The 20,740-nt window shown below is 45.4% G+C and overlaps 1 protein-coding gene and 1 long non-coding RNA gene across 5 annotated transcripts in view; one reads left to right on the forward strand and one right to left on the reverse strand.

The window, feature by feature from the left end:
* Window positions 1-20,740, forward strand: part of GRAMD1A (GRAM domain containing 1A) — a 108,144-nt gene that overhangs the window by 50,405 nt on the left and 36,999 nt on the right. The gene's annotated exons all lie outside the window — the stretch shown is intronic.
* On the reverse strand, window positions 874-15,615 carry LOC129460968 (uncharacterized). The gene is made up of 6 exons (XR_008650337.2): window positions 15,522-15,615; window positions 4,509-4,596; window positions 3,321-3,513; window positions 2,876-3,020; window positions 1,643-1,900; window positions 874-1,088 (listed from the first exon to the last, which is right to left on the reverse strand). It is a non-coding gene; the product is annotated as an uncharacterized lncRNA (long non-coding RNA).

Below are 20,740 nucleotides of genomic sequence, written 5' to 3' on the forward strand. Positions count from 1 at the left end.
ACATCTGTAATCCCAGCGCTTTGGGAGGCTGAGGCAGGTGGATCACCTGAGGTCAGGAGTTGCAGACCAGCCTGGCCAACATAGTGAAACCCCATCTCTACTAAAAATCCGAAATATTAGCTAGGCATGGTGGTGGGCGCCTGTACTCCCAGCTACTCAGGAGGCTGAGTAGCTGGGACTTGAACTTGAACTCAGTTCAATCCCTTGAATCACTTGAACTCAGGAGCAGAATCACTTGAACTCAGGAGGCAGAGATTGCAGCAAGCCACGATCGTGCCACTGCACTCCAGCCTGGGCAACAGAGTGAGACTCCATCTCAACAAAACAAAACAAAAAAGAGTAATTAATGGAAAACAGGTAATTCATCTGTAATTTATCAGAACCAAAGGTTCCTCACCCCAACCCCTACACGGGGTCAAATTCAGTGTTTTGTCCTCGGGAAAAACCTAACAGTGTTCTAGTTTTCTTTTGCTGCATCACAATCAACCCAAAGTTTCGCAGCTTAGAGTGATGTGGAGGTTTTTGGTTTGGGGCTTTTTGTTTGTTTTTTGAGACACAGTCTCGGTCTATCACCCAGGCTGGAGTGCAGTGGTGCAATCACTGCTCACTGCAGCTTTGGCCTCCCGGGTTCAAGCGATTCTCCCACCTCAGCCTCCCTAGTAGCTAAGACCACAGGCTCACACCAACACACCCAGTTAATTTTTTTATTTTTTGTAGAGACAGGGTTTTGCCATGTTGTCCAGGCTGGTCTCAAACTCCTGGTCCCACACATTCATCCCATCCCAGCCTCCCAAACTGCTGGGTTTGCAGGCACGAGCCACTGCTCCAGAATCAAAGCAATGTTTATTCTGCTCACAAATCTACAACTTGGATAGGACTCACTGGGGCTCATGCCTGCTTCACTCAGCATCAGCCGGGCCACTTGAAGACAGGGGGCTGGAACCTTCTGAAAGCTCTCTCACTTAAAAGTCTGGCAATTGATGCTGGCTCTCAGATGGGGCTGTGACCAGGATACCTACAGGTGGCTTTTCTGTGCATCTGCTTGGGCTTCCTCAAAGCATGGAGCCTGGGTTCCGAGGATGAGCACCCTGAGAAAGAGAGAGCCAGGCAGAAGTTATCCCCTTTTATGACTTAGCCTTCAAAGTCACCTGGGGTCACTCCTGCCACAGTCTCAGGCCTGCTAGATTGAAGGGATGGGAACATAAATCGCATATCTCCATGAAGGAGATCAAGTCATCAAGGTCATTGTAAGGAGGGCATATGGCATGGGATATATCTGTGCATTCACCTTTGGAAAATACAATCAGCCACAGAGAGCAAACAACCCCACCACCATCCCACCCGAGCTTTCACAGGTGTCAGTGACAACAAGCATCGTAGGATGAAAAGAAGTCAGCAGTCATGAAAAAATAAGGCAGCAAGAAGTACAATCCTTTCCACCTCGTCTCCCATGAGAGCAGGAGGTTGGGAATGAATCCATCTGCCTGAACTAGAGAAGAGACGTTGTGCAAGGTCACTGGGCCGAGCCTGTGGGTTTGGGCTTCTCAGCTGGCCTGTTACCATGAAGCTTGTTCTTGTCTATTGCTGCACACCAAATTACCATAAATTTAGCAGCTTCAAACAACCCCATTTATTATCTCACAGTTTTGTAGGTCAGGAGTCCAAGCAGGCTTGGCTGGGTTCTGCTCCAGTTATTACAAGGCTGAAATCCAGGTGTCCGCCAGAAATTCTGTTAGCCAGGGCTTCTATCATCAGTTCTTCTCTGCGGGGCGCTGCTAGGGAGGTCCTGACCACCAGAGGGCACTAGAACCACAATCCCGGTCCCAGGGAACTTTGCTTGTGCTCCAGCCCCTTTCTGTCAAAACACGGTCCGGCCACCAGTGGCAGCAGCGTCCGGGAACTTGTTTGAAAAGCAGAACCTCAGGACTTAAAACCACACCTGCTGAATCAAAATCTGCATTTTGCCAACCCCCCCACCCAGGCAATTCGTGTACACCCTTGAGGGCCAGGCTGTAACTCAGTGGTTCTCCACCTTGGCTGCATGTTAGAACCACGAGAGGAAGCGTGTGTGTGTGTGTGTGTGTGTGTGTGTGTGTGTGTGTGTGTGTGTTTGAGATGGAGTCTCCCTCTGTCATCCAGGCTGTAGTGCAATGGCGCGATCTCAGTTCACTGCAACCTTCGCCTCCGGGGTTCAAGTGATTCTCCTGCCTCAGCCTCCAGAGTAGCTGGGATTACAGGCTCTCGCCATTATGCCTGGTGAATTTTTGTATTTTTGTAGAGACTGGGTTTCACCATGTTGACCAGGCTGGTCTCGAATTCCTCACCTCATGTGATCCGCCCAGCTCGGCCTCCCAAAATGCTGGGATTACAGGCGTGAGCCACCGCACCTGGCCCAGAGGAACTTTTAAAATCCCTGATGCAAGGGACTACCCCCAGAGATTTTGATTGCATTGGTCTGGGGTGCAGCCTGCTGCCCAGATTGTTAAAAGCTTCCCTGGGGATTCTACTGTGGAGTGAAGGTTGAGAAGGGCTGCAAGCCTGGGTCATTGCACGTTGTAAGAACCTTATGTATGAATGGAACTGTGCTATGGAACAACTCCACGCCACCTGTGTGTGTAGGCACAGGAGAAACACATAAAGCCCTGACCCTCAAGGGTCTCCTAGAATGCAAGACCTCAGCCCTCAGGGGCCTTCAGATAATGGTGCAGTCAGGGCAAACATGGAACACCAAGGACATGTGATCTTATTTTCCAGGTGCTTCAAAGACTCAAGTCAAACACCAACTGCTCAGATAGCAAATTCTAGTTCACCCACCCTCACCCATGCTCAGTGATGGGGTTCACGGCAGTTTCCTGTAAGTGTTTGCTGGTCTCACCTTTCTAACTCCATTGTGGGCCCCCTGAGAGAAGTAATGAGTTGGGTCCCCCCTCAATGGAGCCCCGTTCGCAATTGCTTTTGTGATCTCGGAAGAAACCAGCTGATGGTGGAATTGGTGAGTTGTGCTCCAGGAAAGAAGGTGCCTGGAAGACAGAGATCAGCGATGTTAGGAGGCACTCTAAACAAATGTATTCTTTCCTATTTATATAGAACTTCACGGTTCCCAATGCACTCTTAGGTGCACTGTTGCATTTTTATAACACCCATCTGCATTAGATTAGAGTAGGTTATCTGTACAGATGAGGAAAACTGAGTGACAGAGGCGTAAACAGATATGCTGGAATTTGCACGAGTCAGGCAGAAGTAGAACAAGAAATCACCTTCCTAAATTTCCTAATTTCCTATGTGCTGTTTCCAGGATGTAGCAATACTCAGCTTCTGACCTCTCTTTCCTCACTGTTGAGAGCATTTCCGGGGGATTTTGTCTTCATTCTTTCTTTTTGTTCTCCTCCCCAAAATTGTCGGTTTGTTTTGTCATTCTGGAATTCTCTGTTAATCTCCCACCAAATGTCCATTGATGTACTTGATTTCTCATTTTCGAAGGAAGATTCACCAGGTGTAAATTCTTAATATATGCTAGCAAAGACAATGATTTCATCACATTATAATCTTCTTGAATGCAAGAAACTTATTTCCCATTGTATCTCTAGCACCTTTGACAAATATTTGTGGAATGAATGAATAATGAATGAAGGGGATTTGCAAAGTTAAATGTGAGTGAGGGAGGAAGCAGACCCAGGAAATTAATCTGGAGCCAGTCTGCAGGTGGTGTGGTAGGCGTGGTTGTAACCTCTAGACCAAGAGCTGTGAACGATGGTGCACAAAAATACTGTCAGCACCACAGAGAGCGGGTTGTATCTTCTCAAATAATGGCCAACTTTCCTGCATATTCTTCCCTTTTCCTGCTCCTCTTGAGGATGTATTCCCTGCTCAAATGAAATGCTGAAACGTGGCTGGGCGCAGTGGCTCACGCCTGTAATCCCAGCACTTTGGGAGGCCGAGGTGGATGGATCACTTGAGGTCAGGAGTTTGACACCAGCCTGGCCAACATGGGGAAACCCTATCTCTACTAAAAATACAAAAATTAGCCAGGCATGGTGGTGCAGGCCTGTAATCTTAGCTACTTGGGAGGCTGAGGCAGGAGAATTGCTTGAACCCAGGAGGTGGAGGTTGCAGTGAGCCAAGATTGTGCCACTGCACTCCAGCCTGGGTGACAGAGTGAGACTCCATCGCAAAAACAAAACAAAACAAAACAAAACAAAAAAACAGAAGGGCTGAAACGTTCTTTGAAGAATTCAGCGAGCCTTTGGATACTGACTTTCAGTAAAGGCCTCCGCTGCTCCCTGCCATTTTTTTCTATAAAGTGTCCTTACTCCTCTGGGGTCAGAAACCCTTCTCCTTCTGGGGTCCCCAAACAATGCTCCTCCCCTAGACAAATGAGGTGTGGGAAGGATGGGAGTGGCGTGCCCTTCCTCCACCACCAGTGTTTCTGCCGAAACCATATTCACTTTATTAAATTAATCAGGGAAGAAGGGAGGGGGAGAAATGAAAATAAACCAAGCTTGCCGCACATTCAGCGTTCATCGTGAGGTCATCCTGCTCTCCGACCTGCCCTTCCTCACAGTGGTTTGGTGCCTGTTGTTCTAGAATCACACAGACCTGTTCCAAGATGATAGTTCCCATTAACCGCTCTAGAGATAAGAACTTGAACATTATGAAATGTTAAGTTTTGGCTGGGTGCAGTGGCTCACCCCTGTAATCCCAGCACTTTGGGAGGCTGAGGTGGATGGATCTCCTGGTCAGGAGTTTGAGACAAGCCTGGCCAATATGGCGAAACCCCGTCTCTACTAAAAATACAAAAATTAGCCGGGCATGGTGGCAGGTGCCTGTAATCCCAGCTACTCAGGAGGCTGAGGCAGAAGAATCGCTTGAACTCAGGAGGCAGAAGTTGCAGTGAGCCAAGATGGTGCCAATGCACTCCAGCCTGGGCACCAAGAGCAAAACTCCGTGTAAAAAAAAAAGTAAAGAAAAGAAATGTTAAGTTTTCAATTTGAGATATTTTTTCAGGTTCTGTATACTGATGAAACCACTGATGCCAGTTGGTCTGAAGGAACCCACTGGAGCTGCTGACTCACCAAAGAATGCAGTTTTCACACCCTGATTTCATCCCCCAACCCCAAACAATCAACAACCCTAATTCTCCAGCTCCTCTTCCTTCCATGATCACCTTAAAATCACCAGCCCAGAACTCCTTGGGGAGATGGATTTGAGGGTTTCCTCTCGTGTCCTCACTTGGTGCCCTGTGATCATGAAACTCTCTGCTGTCCACCCTGCTGTCTCAGGGGAATGGTCTGTCACTGTACAGTGGGTATATGAGCCTGTTGGTCCTATAACACTGCTTCATCAGGATGCTCTGAAGCTCCATACCCCAGGCCCACCCTGCACTGGCCCGCTCCCCCTGCCCTTCTCCCCATTGCCGTCCTCCCACCCTCCTCCACTTTCTTCCCTGAGAGCTGGCTCCCAGGGTCTGCAGGGCTTATCCAGGGTGGCTCTGTGGCCAAGGAGCATGGTTCCAGCTCAGCCCCTTCTGCCCGTTGGACTGAGAACCAGGGTCTGCAGTCCGCAGTGGAGTAGGCCTTCTGTATGGGCTCTGGGTCCATACTTAGGACCTTATGAGGGGCAGGTGATGGTAGAGGAAGAGGCTACCCCTAGTGGGCAGTTGATTGGCAATGGAAAGGCTTAGAAAGGCGTCACAGGCTGGAGAGCTTCATGGACTGCATCCCACCATGAAGGAAATGGAAACTTGGCTTTTCCATTCTCAGATTACAAGGGAAGAAACTTTCATGATGGTGTTGATAAAGAATATTCTGACTGAATAAGTTGGGGCCAATTTGGAGTTGGGTCTCAGGGAAATGAAGAGGCTGTAAGAGCCCAAATCTTTCCCTTCAAGTGGCCCCCAGAGTCTTTAAACTCTCCTACTTATTCAAGGCCCAAGCCCCTTCCTTCAAGTCATCTTGGATCACATCGAACGAAGTAACAAACATTTATTAAGAATTTGTATTCACGGCCAGGCGCGGTGGCTCACGCCTGTAATCCCAGCAGTTTGGGAGGCCAAGGCTGGTGGATCACCTGAGGTCAGGAGTTCAAGACCAGCCTGGCCAACATGGCGAAAACCCGTCTGTACTAAAAATCCAAAAAAATTAGCCGGGCATGGTGGTGGGCACCTGCAATCCCAGCAACTTGGAAGGCTGAGGCAGAGAATTGCTTGAATCTGGGAGGCAGATGTTGCAGTGAGCCGAGATCATGCCATTGCAGTCCAACCTGGGCAACAAGAGCAAAACTCTGTCTCAAAAAAAAAAAAAAAGAATTTGTATTCACAAAACTTTGTGGCAAGCTGGATGCAGTGGCTCATACCTGTAATCCCAGCACTTCGGGAGGCCAAGGCAGGAGGATCGCTTGAGCCCAGGAGGTGGAGGCTGCAGTGAGTTATGATCGAACCACTGCACTCCACTCTGGGTGACAGAGCAAGAGCTTATCTCAAAAAAACAAAAAATCACCCAATTCTGTGCCACAGGGAAGCTTTTGGGGACTATGGATGCACACATTTGCTAGAAGCCATTGAAGTATACACTCAAAATGAGTACCTTGTGTGTGTAAATTATACTTCAATAAGTTGATTTAAAAAAACTGCATCAGAAGATTGGCAAGAATATTGGTAATTGTCAAAGCCGGATGATGGACACATGGCAGCTCATTATGCTTTTCTCTCTACTTTTGAGAATGTTTAAATTTTTCATAATAAAATTAAAAACTAAATTTACTCTGTGCCAATACATTTAATTCTGGGAAGCAAAGTGTCATTGGGTATGTAAGATTCACACTTTAATTCTTCCATGTCACAAGCAATCCACTGAGCACCAGCCTTGTGCCAAACATTGGGCTGGTGCACTGGAAATCTTATGACAAGGTCACGGCCTGCCCCTGTCCTGATGGTGTGCACAGTGGAGGGAAAGAGATGGGTGCTTAACAAATAATTGCCCAGGTAAATGGTGATTTTCATAATCCATATAAAGAAGCCAGATGCCATCAGATATGATGGAAGAACCCACCTTGCTCTAGGCAATCAGAAAGGCTTTCTAGAGGAGGTGGTGGTTAAACTGGGTGCTGAAGGATGAATAGGAGAGTGAGAGAAAAATACAGGAGCATTTGTTGTTGTTATTGTTGTTGTTTTTTTGAGACAGGGTCTCACTCTGCTTCCCAGACTGGAGTGCAGTAGCACTCACTATATAATGGCACTCATAGCTCACTATAAACTCGACCTGTTGAGCTCAAGCAATCATCCCGCCTCAGCTTCCCCAGTAGCTGGGACCACAGGTGCACACCACTATGCCTGGCTAATTTTTTTATCTTTTATTTTTTGCTAGAGACAGGGTCTTGCTATGTTGCCCAGGCTGGCCTTGAACTCCTGGCCTCAAGTGAGCCTCCTGTCTCAGCCTCCCAAAGTGCTGGGATTACAGGCGTGAGCCACAATGCCAAGCCATACACAGGAATGTCTTAATTCAGCAAGCTTTTATGGCATCAATGCTATGTGATTAATTCCAAGTACTTTTCCTTGGGGAACTCTTATTCTACAGGAGATTCCAAATGGTGATAAACACTTTATTATGATTCAAAGCATTAATTACTATAATGGAAAAAACCTATCTCATTGGGAACCAAGGAGAGAAAGAATTCTTGGAGAGAATTATTGCTGACATATTTACAATGGAAGTTGCTGTTAAACTGGGTGTTAAAACACAGTTGATGTTCACTAGGTGCACCAAAAGGTCTGCACAAAGCAGAAGTGCTCCAGCTATTCAAAACCTCAAACGAGCACTTTGTTCCAGGAAGAAAGACAAGGGCCTGAAACTGGACTTTGGAAAGCGGGTGGATTTGTACAGGAAGGAAGAGTATTGCAGGCAGGTGGATCGCACAGGTTTTAAGGGGGACCTTCTGGTGGTGTGTGAGAGACAGTGAGTGGAGCTGAGGTAGCACCCTGAAGAGCAGGGGGATATTTGGCTGGGTGTTTAGCTAGGGTAGGGTCGACACGGAACCCTTGGATGCCAAGACAAGGAGGTTGGAAAGGACCCTGACAAGGGGACCTCACTCCCAGTTGCATTCCCCTCTCACTGCCTCAACTTTAGGTGTGTGGAAGAGCAGACCCTGGTGGCCTTTCAGTACCAAGAGTCAACTTTGGTCAAAATTGCTGAGGATCAGGTCTGGCTGGGAGCACCTAGTCTGTCTGGAGGCAGAGGTGGCCAGGAGCCAAGCACCAGGAGAGAGAGAGCTCTCAGCATGATGAGGAGAGCACCGTCCAGTTTACATATTTCTTTCTGGGGGAATCTTCAAGTTCTCCCAACTTGATTCAGGAGAGGTGACCCTCAAACCGGGGCTTAGCATGTGAGGGTTCTTGGCTTTGCTCAAGAAAGAATTCAAGGGTGAATCAGTATGGGCCAGTGGTAGGGGAGAAGAAAAGAGGCTCATTGAGGAAGCCATGCTACAGCTCCATGACTGCTCCTGCAGAGCAGGACTACCTGGTCCCGTAGGCAGACAGCAGCAGCTCAGAGCAGTTCTGCAGTCAGATTTATGCTCACATTTAATTGCATGTAGATTAAGGGGCAGTTTATGCAGACATTTCTAGGGAAGGTGTAGTAGCTTTGGGGTCGTTATATCATTGCCATGGAAAGGGGTGGTGACTCTCGGGTGTTGCCATGGCAATAGTAAACTGACATGGTGCACTGGTGGGCATGTCTTATGGAAAACTGCTTCCCTCCCATTTTAGCTAGTTCTCAGTTTGGTCAGGTGTCTGAGCCTCACCTCTGGAGTTGAGCCCACCTCCTACCTCACGGGTGTACTGCAGCCAGTGAGTGTCATTGAGTCCCTGCATATAACAAACAGACTCCGAGATCTGCCTTCACCCAGCGGCAGTTCATGACCATTTGGACATGGTGCATAGATAGTGATAGAATAGAAAGACAATAATGTAATCCACTATGCATTGTCTTCGTTCTAATCACAAAGTAAGTGAAAAATTAAGCATTATATTTTCAGGTGCCTTTCAAATTCTAGACCCAGCATAAATACATACATATATATATATATAATGCATAACATATATATGTGCTGTATTTCCTTTTTTTTGAGACTAAGTCTCGCTCTGTTGCCCAGGCTGGAGTGCAGTAGCACCATCTCGGCTCATTGCAAGCTCCGCCTCCCAGGTTCAAGTGATTCTCCTGCCTCAGCCACCCGAGTAGCTAGGATTTCAGGCATGCACCACCAGGCCAGCTAATTTTTGTATTTTTAGTAGAGATGGGGTTTCCCCATGTTGGCCAGGCTGGTCTTGAACTCCTGACCGGCCTCCCAAAGTGCTAGGATTACAGCATGAGCCAACGTGCCCAGACTTTATTTACTTTATAACTGTACTTACCTTATGTAATGAGTATATATGAAGTAGTGTTAAAATATACATATTTAACATTTAAATATCATGCAGCATTAAAAGACATGGCTGGGTCCAGTGGCTCCCATCTGTAATTCCAGCACTTTGGGAGACTGGCAGGCAGACGGAATGAACCCAGGGTTTTGAGACCAGCCTGGGCAAGACGGTGAGACTCCATGCTTACAAACAATACAAAAATTAGCCAGGCATGGTGGCATGTGCCTGTAGTCCCAGCTACTCAGGAGGCCGGGGTGGGAGGATGGCTTGGGCGTGGAAGACTGAGGCTGCGGTGAGCTGGGATGGCATCACTGCACTCCAGCCTGGTGACAGAGCAAGACCCTGTCACAACAAATAAATAAATAAACAAACAATAAAAGACATATAAATAAATAACTGTCCTCTGCCTTACATCTACATCCCATAATTAATCATTTTCATCTTTTGGCTCTTCTATTATTGCTTTATGTTGCTGAATAATTTGCATATTCTAATATCTCTTTTGCACTTTAATCAGTATTATTGAAGGATAGTTTATATACAATAAAATGCATCTCTTTTTTGTTACTTATCATTTTGAAACACCTTTATTCCACATGTGTTTATTAGGTGTTTACAATGCTCTAAAAGTGCATTACAAATAAGTCATCAAACCACTAGCTTAGCATATTTGCACAGGCATGTCAGCAGTAGGGAAAATAAAACAATTAATTATAATGTCCCGTTAATAATATCCTGTAAATATCAAACAAAACACATTTTTTTCTTTGTCCTCATTGCAAATTATACTGCCTAGGCTACCTGTAAACAAAAATTTTTGTGTGTATTAAAAGTATTTCCATCAGTTTGGGATTCTTAGACTAAAAATTCTTGGTCCTACCAGTTGCAAACTTAAAATTTTAATTCTAATCAGTCATATAAACGCACAATAGAAAAAGTCAAAGAATTCAACGAGATTTCTAAACCCAGCAGCTCTCTTCTCTACCCCATGCCTTCCTGCTCCATCCCCCTCTTCAGAATCAGAATTAGCCACTCTCTCTTTTAGTGAATAGTTCTATTTTCATCTCCTTTTTTTTTTTTTTTTTTTGAGTTGGAGTCTCGCTCTGTTGCCCAGGCTGGAGTGCAGTGGTGCCATCTCTGCTCACTGCAACCTCTGCCGCCCGGGTTCAAGCAATTCTCCAGCCTCAGCCTCTCAAGTAACTGGGATTACAGGCATGCACCACCACACCCGGCTAATTTTTGTATTTTTAGTAGAGACAGGGTTTCACCATGTTGGCCAGGCTTGTCTCAAACTCCTGACCTCAAGTGATCTGCCCACCTCAGCCTCCCAAAGTGCTGGAATTGCAGGCATGAGCCACTGTGCCCGGCTCCATGTTTATAAATAGCGGGTTTCTACACAGTCTTGAATTTGAGTGCTATATATTATCAAGTTACTTTTTACTAGAAGATGATGAATTCGCTCTTTTCACTCCTCTCCCACGCACATATTTCCTTCCCCTCCCTCCATCCTCCCAGAATTGTCATGTCATGATTTTTATTAAGTTCAGTGATTATGTTATGGTAATCAGGAAAATGTTAGAGATGAGCTGTGTCGTGTGCTGGCCTTACATTTCTTTCTCATGCAAACTTTTTGCTTTTCTTTACAACTGTAGTTAAGATTTGTCCTTTTCCCCGCTTTGAATAATTTAAACTCCAATCTCTGTCCTTCTGCTCCAATCTATACTTTCTTTAAGCCAGCTGCATGATTCTCCCGCTGGGACTTCACTTCACCATCTAGTCATGTTGGTCCTCCATTTTCTCTTTCCTAGTTTACTCCCTTGTTTAGGGTGAAAATATCTTCCAGGAGCTTCCTGAGAAAGATTGGGAGGAAATTTTTTGAGACGTTGTTTGTCTGAAAATGTCTAACCCTGTTTCCACTGGACTGATAATTTGATAAAAGTCTAGGTTAAATAGCGTTTTTTCCCCAGAGTGTCCAATGTCCTCCCACCTATGATCCTTTGACTGTGATCTGTTTGGCTTTTTTTTTTTCCTCTCTGGAAACCTCTAGAACTGATGTTCTGAAATATTATTACCATATTTTAACAATTGTGGAGCACGCTGCAGGCACCTCAAATTTCTTTCAGTTGTGGGGACATTTCTTTAATACTTTCTTCACTACTGGAGTTTCTGTTTTCTCTTTTTTGGAATTTCTGAATTTATCCTCTAATTTTCTTATATTTTCTCTTATTATCCACTTTTGTCTTTTATTCTACTTTCCAGAAGTTTTCCTTTTAGTTTGTCGTTTTTTAGAGACAAATTCTCAGCGGCTGGGCACGGTGGCTCATGCCTGTAATCCCAGCACTTTGGGAGGCCAAGGAGGGCGGATCACAAGGTCAGGAGATTGAGACCATCCTGGCTAATGTGGTGAAACCCCATCTCTACTAAAAATACAAAAAATTAGCTGGGCGTGGTGGTGGGCACCTGTGGTCCTAGCTACTCAGAAGGCTGAGGCAGGAGGATGGCGTGAACCCGGGAGGCGGAGCTTGCAGTGAGCAGAGATTGAGCCACTGTACTCCAGCCTGGGCAACAGAGCGAGACTCCATCTCAAAAAAAAAAAAAAAAGAGAGAGACAAATTCTCGCTCTGTCACTCAGGCTGGAGTGCAGTGGCACTATCATAGCCCACTGCAGCCTCAAACTCCTGGGCTCAAGCAATCCTCCTGCCTCAGCCTCCCAGATAGCTAGGACTGCAGGCTTGCACCACCATGCCCTGTTAATTTTTTAATAGAGATAGGGTTTCACTATGTTGCCCAGGCTGATCTCAAACTCCTGGCCTTAAGAGATCCTCCCACTTTGGTCCCCAGTGTGGTGGTGTTGGGTGATGGGACTTTTAAGAGGTGATTTGGTCATTAAGAGAGACTGATGCCATTCTCTTGAGACTGGGTTAATTCTGGAGGCAGTGAGTTCTCACTCTTTTGGGACTGGATTGGTTATTGCAAGGGCAGGCTGCTATAAAGTAAGGTTCCCCTTACGTTTTGCCCCTTTGACACACACCTGCTTCTCTTCTGCTTTTCCATCATGTTATGATGCAGCACTAGCCCCTCCTCTGAAGCCAACCAGATGCCACCCACTTGGTATTGGACTTCCCAGCCTCCAGAACCATGAGCTAAATACACTTCTGTTCACTATAAATTACCCAGTCTATAGTATTCTGTTATACCAACAAAAAATGGACTAAAACAATCACTGTCCATTTAGATTTACCCACACATTCATCATTTTCATTGCTTGTTATTCCATCTTACAGCTCATATTTTCCCTCTGATATTGCTTTTCTTTCTTCTGACCTAATTTTTTAAGAATTTCCTTTAGGGGGATATGTTTGTAACAAACTATTTCAGCTTTTCTCTGCAAGTGTATTTAGTTCATCTTCACCCTTGAATGATTCTTGGGCCTGCAGCTTTAGATGGACATGTGTTTTCTCCCAGCACATCAAAGGTATTGTTCCATTGTCTTCTTGTTCCCATTTTTGCTATTGAGAAATCAGTGGAAAGTCTAATTTTGTTTTCATATATGTAATCCATCCTTTATTTCCAGCCACTTTTAAGATTATGTCATTGTCTTGGGTATTCTGTGGTTTCTAGGTATGCTTTTTAAATTATTCTTTTAAAAAGTGAATTGAGGCCGGGCACGGTGACTCATGCCTGCAATTCCAACACTTTGGGAGACCAAGGTAGGTGGATCACCTGAGGTCAGAAGTTTGAGACCAGCCTGGCCAACATGGTGAAACCCTGTCTCTACTAAAAATACAAAAATTAGCCGGGTGTGGTGGCACATGCCTGTAGTCCCAGCTACTCAGGAGGCTGAGACAGAAGAATAGCCTGAACCCAGGAGGCGGAGGCTGCAGTGAGCCAAGATCACGCCACTGCACTCCAGCCTGGGTGAGACAGAGTGAGACTCTGTCTCAAAAAAAAAAAGTGAATTGAACTAATGTTTAATTTCATTTAATTCCTTTTTTATCTATTTTATTCTATTTATTTATTCTTTGGATTTGTTGGGCTTCCTAGACTACTAGCATTTTTCAGTGGCATATTCTTCATCTGATTTTTTTTTCTGAGACAGAGTCTTGCTCTGTCACCCTGGCTGGAGTACAGTGGCATGACCTTGGCTGACTGCAACCTCCACCTCCTGGGTTCAAGCCCTTCTTGTTCTTCAGCTTTCTGAGTAGCTGGGATTACAGGCATGCACCACCACAACTGGCTAATTTTTGTATTTTTAGTAGAGATGGGGTTTCACCATGTTGGCCAGGCTAGTCTCGAACTCCGGACCTCAAGTGATCCACCCACCCTGGCCTCCCAAAGTGCTGGGATTACAGGTGTGAGCCACTGTGCCTGGCCTCTGAATTTTTTTTGTTTTGTTTTGTTTTGTTTTTTTGAGACGGAGTCTCGCTCTGTCACCCAGGCTGGAGTGCAGTGGCGCGATCTCGGCTCACTGCAAGCTCCACCTCCCAGGCTCACGCCATTCTCCTGCCTCAGCCTCCCGAGTAGCTGGGACTACAGGCGCCCGCCACGATGCCCAGCTAATTTTTTTGCATTTTTTATTAGAGACGGAGTTTCACCGTGTTAGCCAGGATGGACTTGATCTCCTGACCTTGTGATCCACTCTCCTCGGCCTCCCAAAGTGCTGGGATTACAGGCATGGGCCACTGCGCCCGGCCTGAATTTTTTTTAATGCTGCTTTTATCCTTTTTCTTTGATAACTTTGTTCAGTTTCTTTGTATACCCTTTCTTCTCTATCTTTTTAATGAAACTTTCCAAACACAGAAAAGTCAAAAGAACTATACAGCAAATATCTGTATACATACCACCTATGCCCTTAACATTTCACTGTACTTGCTCTTTATGACTTTTTTATGTGTCTAAAGTGAGTTGCGGACATCAGGTTCCTACCCCTAAATCTGCCGGTTACGCGTTTCTCTTTTAGCTACCTTTGACTTGGGGGGAGCTCTTCCTGTGCCAAGTAATTGAAGACATTCGCACAGAGTAGGGGGAGGCTTTCGATTCTGCCTAGCAGGAAGCATCTCCAGTTTCCAGGAACATTACTAATTTAGAGGAATATGTGTATGTGTGAGTTGCTTAAACTTCCTTTGCCCCAGCTGGCCAAGAACAGCAGCCGGAAAGCCACTTACAGTGCAGCAGCTCAGCCCTACCTCCTCCTGGCAAGCAGGCAGCATCCTGTCCAGACAACTGTGTGTTGATCCCTCCTCCAGTACTGCTTCCCTGGCCCCAGATATCAATGGCAGCAAGTGCCAGGAAGGTTCCAGCAGCCAGGCTGTATCTCTCACTCTTTGTGTTCCAAACAGGTGACTGCTGGTTTGCCCATCACAATGAGCCTCTTGTGCCTTGTAGGCTTAGTCTAAGATCAGAACCATGGGCACTCCTTGGCTTCCTCCTGGACTCACTTGACTTTTCCTGTGTTGGTAGCTCTTCCTCCTCTGACCCTTCAGATACCCCCTAGTTATGCCAGAAGTGCAGAATGCATTTATGTTTCTGAATCCTCCTTGCTGGTCTGGTGTAATTCCTGAAAGAAGGCATACTGCAGTAATTTTACTTGTGGTTCTTTTTGCTACTAGCAAGATCAACCAGGTATTTATTTATTTTTATTTTTTAGAAAATTTTAATATAATTTTAATGTTGTAGGGAGCATGAGGAATATGGAGAAGGGCAGGAAGACTTTTGTGGGTGATGTTGGTTAGCTTGATTGTGGTGGTGATTTCATGGATATATACAAATGTCAATATCAAAGATCAAAATTGTATAATTTAAATATGTGCAGTGTATCATATATCAGTCATACTTCAATAAGCCTGTTAAAATAGTTTTAACAATGATGATATATTGCAACTTGTCATTAACATTTTATTTATTTTAAACTAATTGAGTTTTTACACATGAAATTGTACATGTAATTGAGTTTAAAATACATAAAATTTTAATGACAAGTTAAATTTTATAACATACATGCAGTAAAGTACATAAATCTTAAATGCATAGTATAATTAATTTTTTGTATGACTACCACTACCACTCAGATGAAAATATAGAATACTGGCTGGAAGCAAATGGCTCATACCTGTAATCTCAGCATTTTGGGAGACCAAAGCAGGAGGATCATGCATGGTCAGGTATTTGAGGCCAGCCTAGGCAACATAGCGAGACTCCATCTCTACAAAAAATAAAAAGTAAAAATATTAGCCAGATGTGGTGGCACATACCTGTAGTCCCAGCTACTCGGGAAGCTGAAATGAGAGGATCAGTTGAGTCTGGGAGGTTGGGGTTACAGTGAGCTATGATTGTGTCACTTCACTCCAGCGTGGGCTACAGAGCAAGACCCTGTCTCTAAAAGAATAAAAAATATATATAGAATACTTCCAACACTTCAGAAGATCCCTCGTGCCCTCCTAGTCATTATCCCCTGAGGGTAAGCACTATTCTGACCTCCATCACCATGGATTAGTTTCGCCTGTTCTTGAACTTTATATTAATGGAGATGCATTCATGCTGATACTTGTGGCAATAGTTTGCTCATTTTCGTTGCCATATAGTATTCCACTGTATGAATATATCACAATTTATTTATTCATTCTCTTGTTGATGGACATTAGGGTTGTTTCAAGGTTTTGGCTGTTATGGATAAAGCTGGAATGATCATTCTTATTCAGGACCTTTAATGGACATCTGTGGTCTTTTTACTTGAGTGTTGTAGTAAGTAGTATAATAGCCCCCCAAAAGATATGTCCACGTCCCAACCCTCGGAACCTGTGACAGTGACTTTACTTGGAAAAGGAGTCTTTGTACATGTAATTTTTTTTTTTTTAAGGTGGAGTCTCACTCTGTTGCCCAGGCTGCAGAGTGGTGGTGCAATCTCGGCTCACTGCAACCTCTGCCTCCTGAGTTCAAGCAATTCTCCTGCCTTAGCCTCCCAAGTAGCTGGGATTACAGGCATGCACCACCACACCCAGCTAATTTTTTTTTTTTTTTTTGTAGAGATGGGATTTCACCATGTTGGCCAGCCTTCACCATGTTGGCTAGGCTAGTCTCCAATTCCTGACCTCAGGTGATCTGCCCACCTCGGCCTCCCAAAGTGCTGGGATTGTGGGTGTGAGCCACCACACACAGCTTGTACATGTAATTAAATTAAGGATCCCAAGATAAGATCAGCTTGTATTATCTGAGTGGGCTGTAATGACAGGGGTCCTTGTAAGAGACACAGGGAGTAGGAAAAGGCCATGTGGAGACAGAGGCGAAGATGAGGGTTATGCAGCCCCAAGCTAAGGACTGTTTAGAGCCAACAGAAGCTGGAAGAGGCAGGGAAGGATTAGCACCTTCAGAGGGAGCACGGCGCGGCTGACACCTTGACTTTGGCCTTCTGGTCTCTAGAACACTGAGATAATATTCTGTTGTTTTAAGCCACAAAGTTTGGGATCATTTGTGACAGCAGCCAAAGGAAATTAATAATATAAAAGTTCACTTTATTAATACCCGTTTATATTTGTTTGTGATGTGCACGACACTCCAATGGAAATTTTAAAACTGTTTGGAGTACAGACTTTCCCAAGCCTGGCTAACTTTTTCTTCCTTCTCTGGGAACGGATGTTTTGCGCGGTGTACAGAAGTGTGGAGAGTGACCCCAATGTCCTTGTCGATGTGTGTCTGCAAATCTTACCTGTCACAGTGTGGGCACTCTGAGAGCCCTGTGTCCCCGCCAGAAGCATCTGTTCCTTATGCAGCCGGAGCGTACTCTGCTAGGGTGTAGCTAATTTCCCTCCTCCTGCCCTGCCTTTTTGCAGGTTCACAGGTGCAAGACTGGCTGTTTTCTGTTAATATTAACTATACTTGAATTTTCAAGGATTTTTTTTAAGAAAAAAATGTATAATGCCAATACAAAAAAAAAACACACACAGGAAAAAAAATTAACCTTACTAAACTAAACCTGCCCTGATAGGAGGGTTCTTCTCACAAACCTGACTGCAGAGCAAAATGGAATTGTTCCAATTTCTCCCTTTGCAAACAGGCATGCACCAACTTCTCATTTTAACAACTTTCTTTCTTTCTCTTTCTTCTTTCTTTCTTTCATTCTTTGTTTCTCCCTCTCTCTTTCTTTTTTTCTTTTTCTTTTTCTTTTTTTTTAGACAGTCTTGCTCTGTCACCCAGGCTGGAGTGTAGTGATGCGATCTCGGCTCACTGCAACCTCCATCTCCTGGGTTCAAGCGATTTTCCTGCCTCAGCCTCCTGAGTAGCTGGGAATACAGGTGCATGCCACCACACTGAGCTAATTTTTTGTATTTTTAGTAGAGAGGGGGTTTCACCATGTTGCCCAGGCTGCTCTTGAACTCCTGGCCTCAAGTGATCCACCCGCCTTAGCCTCCAAAAGTGCTGGGATTACAGGCATGAGCCACCACGCCCAGCCTTTAACAACTTTCTTAATAAGTGGTGTGGGAAAACACCCAGAGCTAAACAAAACCAACAGGGGGAAGTGACAAGCATTTGAGAATTCTTACATTTCTCTTAGCTGTATTCCCCCAGAATCTGGTTTCCAGCTTTTTTTTTTTTTTTAGTCTGGAGACAGGTTGGAGTGCAGTGGTGTGATCAGTGCTTACTGCAGCCTTGCCCTCATGGGCTTCAGCAATCTGCCTGCCTCAGCCTCCCAAGTAGATGGGTCCACAAGCATGTGCCATCAGCTTGGCTAATTTTTCTATTTTTTGGTGAAGATGAGGTCTTGCTATGTTGCCCAGGCTGGTCTCAAACTCGTGGGCTCAAGCAATCCTCCTGCCTCCGCCTCCCAAAGTGCAGAGACGATAGGCAGGAGCCATTCCAGCATCTCGTATGATGTGGTTGTTCAAACTGACCCTCTTGGGAACATTCAACAATAGCTAAAACAGTGAGTGGGCACTGAGTGTGTGCTCCAGCTCAGGCCATTACTTATCTGGTTAGATTCTCTCCAAACCCTTGAAGGTGGGGAATTTCCTTGAGGTGGGGGTTTTCCACACTTTCCAGATGAGGGCTGTACGCTCATTGACTAGAGGCACCATGTCTAAGTGTCTGAGGCTTAATTCCCATTCTCTAGAAGAGCAGCTGACTATGTATATGTCAGTGGGAGAGGGGAGAGCCCAGAAAATCATTGCAGTTTATCACAGCCACCCCCACCCCCTCCATCACTGCGGAAACCGAGCCTCCACTATCTTGGAGTTTCCTTGAAGAGTTCCCAGTCTTGGTGAAATATGGGATGGATGGCCAGGCGCAGTGGCTCACGCCTGTTATCCCAGCACTTTGGAAGGCCAAGGTGGGTGGATCACTTTAGGTCAGGAGTCCGAGACCAGCCTGACCAACATGGTGAAACCTCATCTCTACTAAAAATACAAAAATTAGCCAGGTGTGGTGGCGCATGCCTGTAATCCCAGCTACTCGGGAGACTGACGTAGGAGAATCTCTTGAACCCAGGAGGTGGAGCTTGCAGTGAGCCGAGACTGCGCCACTGCATTCCATCCTGGGCAACAGAGCGAGACTCTGTCTCAAAAATAATAATAATAATAAGAAGAAGAAATATGGGATGGGATTTCCAGTGGATGTTAAAGATCCTTCCAAAACAGGTATTTTCTACAGAAAATGTTACATTTGGTCTGACAACGTCTTGCAAAAATGAACTCAAATGGTCAGAAATATTTGTTGCTCTAGGTTTTCAGAAGCAGAACGGGCATCCTTTCTTAGAATACATCCTGGGCCCCTCAGGGTGTTCAGGGTGGGAATAAAGTATATAAAATGAGAAGTCAAAACAGGGAAGAGGTACTAGGGAGGAAGCTGGGCAGAGGAAACGAACCCTTGGGAGGCCCAAACTTTAATGCTCTGGTTCATAAAATGCAAAAAAAAAAAAAAAAAAAAAAATCCATTCTCATCCCTCCTGTCCTGTTATTGTCAAGATGCTAGCTCCTTGGACAATTCAAGATACACCAAGCTTCCTCCCCGGATAGCCCCAAGTTTAAGGGCAGGAAATGGCCTTGGACTGGGTGTCTTTGCCGAGAGAACAGCAGCACTTTGATCCAAGATGTCCGAAAGACAAACAGAAGTTCATGAGAAACAGAGGCCCCAGCGTCACTTGGGGTGGCGGGAGGGACCTGTGCAGCTTGCGCCATGGACACCTCATTAGTGCGTAGGAGCACATCAGTTTTACAGAAACGGGGCTCCATCTAGCCCAAAGGGAGAATGCCCAGGCTGTGATCAAAGGATTGAGGGTAGGACATCAAAGGTTAGGGACTTTCCAGAGTGGAAAATATGGGAAGGGATTGGGTCAAAACCAGTCACACGTGGGGAAGAAACATTAAGCCTTACAGAGAATGTGGGTGAGATTTGGTAAGACGTCAAAACTTACCAGACCCAAGTGGCATATTTAGGGGAAAACCAGAAGTCATAGTTCATTGGAAACAGACAGATACAGTCAACAAATCTTCATGTATCTGGGGAGTGCAAATATCACGTTATTCCTTATTGTGTGTCAGAAATACACAAGCCCACACTGTGTTGAGTACCTGCGTGGGAGTGGGAGATGTTCAGGCCTGCACACAACTTATCTGTGCCTCAGCTCTTCTTGTGGAAAAATGCTATAGAAACAGCACAAGATCTGGACCATCCAACTCACCAACCCATCCCAGCTGGAATTCAGTGGGCAGTCCCCTGACCCTGTTATTCCTCTGAATATGAGAAAAGCAGAGACAATAGAATAGGAGGGCGATGGTTTCAATCCACAGGGCTCTTTGGATGAGAAAACATGGGGGTGTTGTTAGGTAGCCCTGGTCTGCTTGAGATTTCATTTCTGGCCAGGTGCAGTGGCACATGCCTGTAATCCTGGCACTTTGGGAGGCTGACGCGGGTGGATCACTTGAGGTCAGGAGTTCCAGAGTAGCCTGGCCAACATGGTGAAACCCCGTCTCTGCCCAAAATACCAAAATTAGCTATGTGTGGTGGTGCACACCTGTAATCCCAGCTACTTGGGAGGCTGAGACAGGAAAATCACTTGAACCCACGAGGCAGAGGCTGCAGTGAGCTGAGATTGCACCACTGTGACAGGCGTGGGCCATAGCACAGAGCCTGGTAACCACCATTCTATTCTCTGTTTCTATGTATTTGAGTTTTTTTCAGGTTCCACATATAAATGAGATCATGCAGTATTTGTCCTTCTGTGTCTGGCTTAGTTCACTTAGCGTAACATCCTCCAGATTTATCCAAATGGGAGGGTCTCCTCCTTTTTGAAGGCTGTATAGTATTCTTTTGTATTGTATACCAAGTATCTTTATCTAT

The sequence above is a fragment of the Symphalangus syndactylus genome, chromosome 13 (assembly GCF_028878055.3).
Source record: "Symphalangus syndactylus isolate Jambi chromosome 13, NHGRI_mSymSyn1-v2.1_pri, whole genome shotgun sequence".
Classification (NCBI taxonomy): domain Eukaryota; kingdom Metazoa; phylum Chordata; class Mammalia; order Primates; family Hylobatidae; genus Symphalangus; species Symphalangus syndactylus.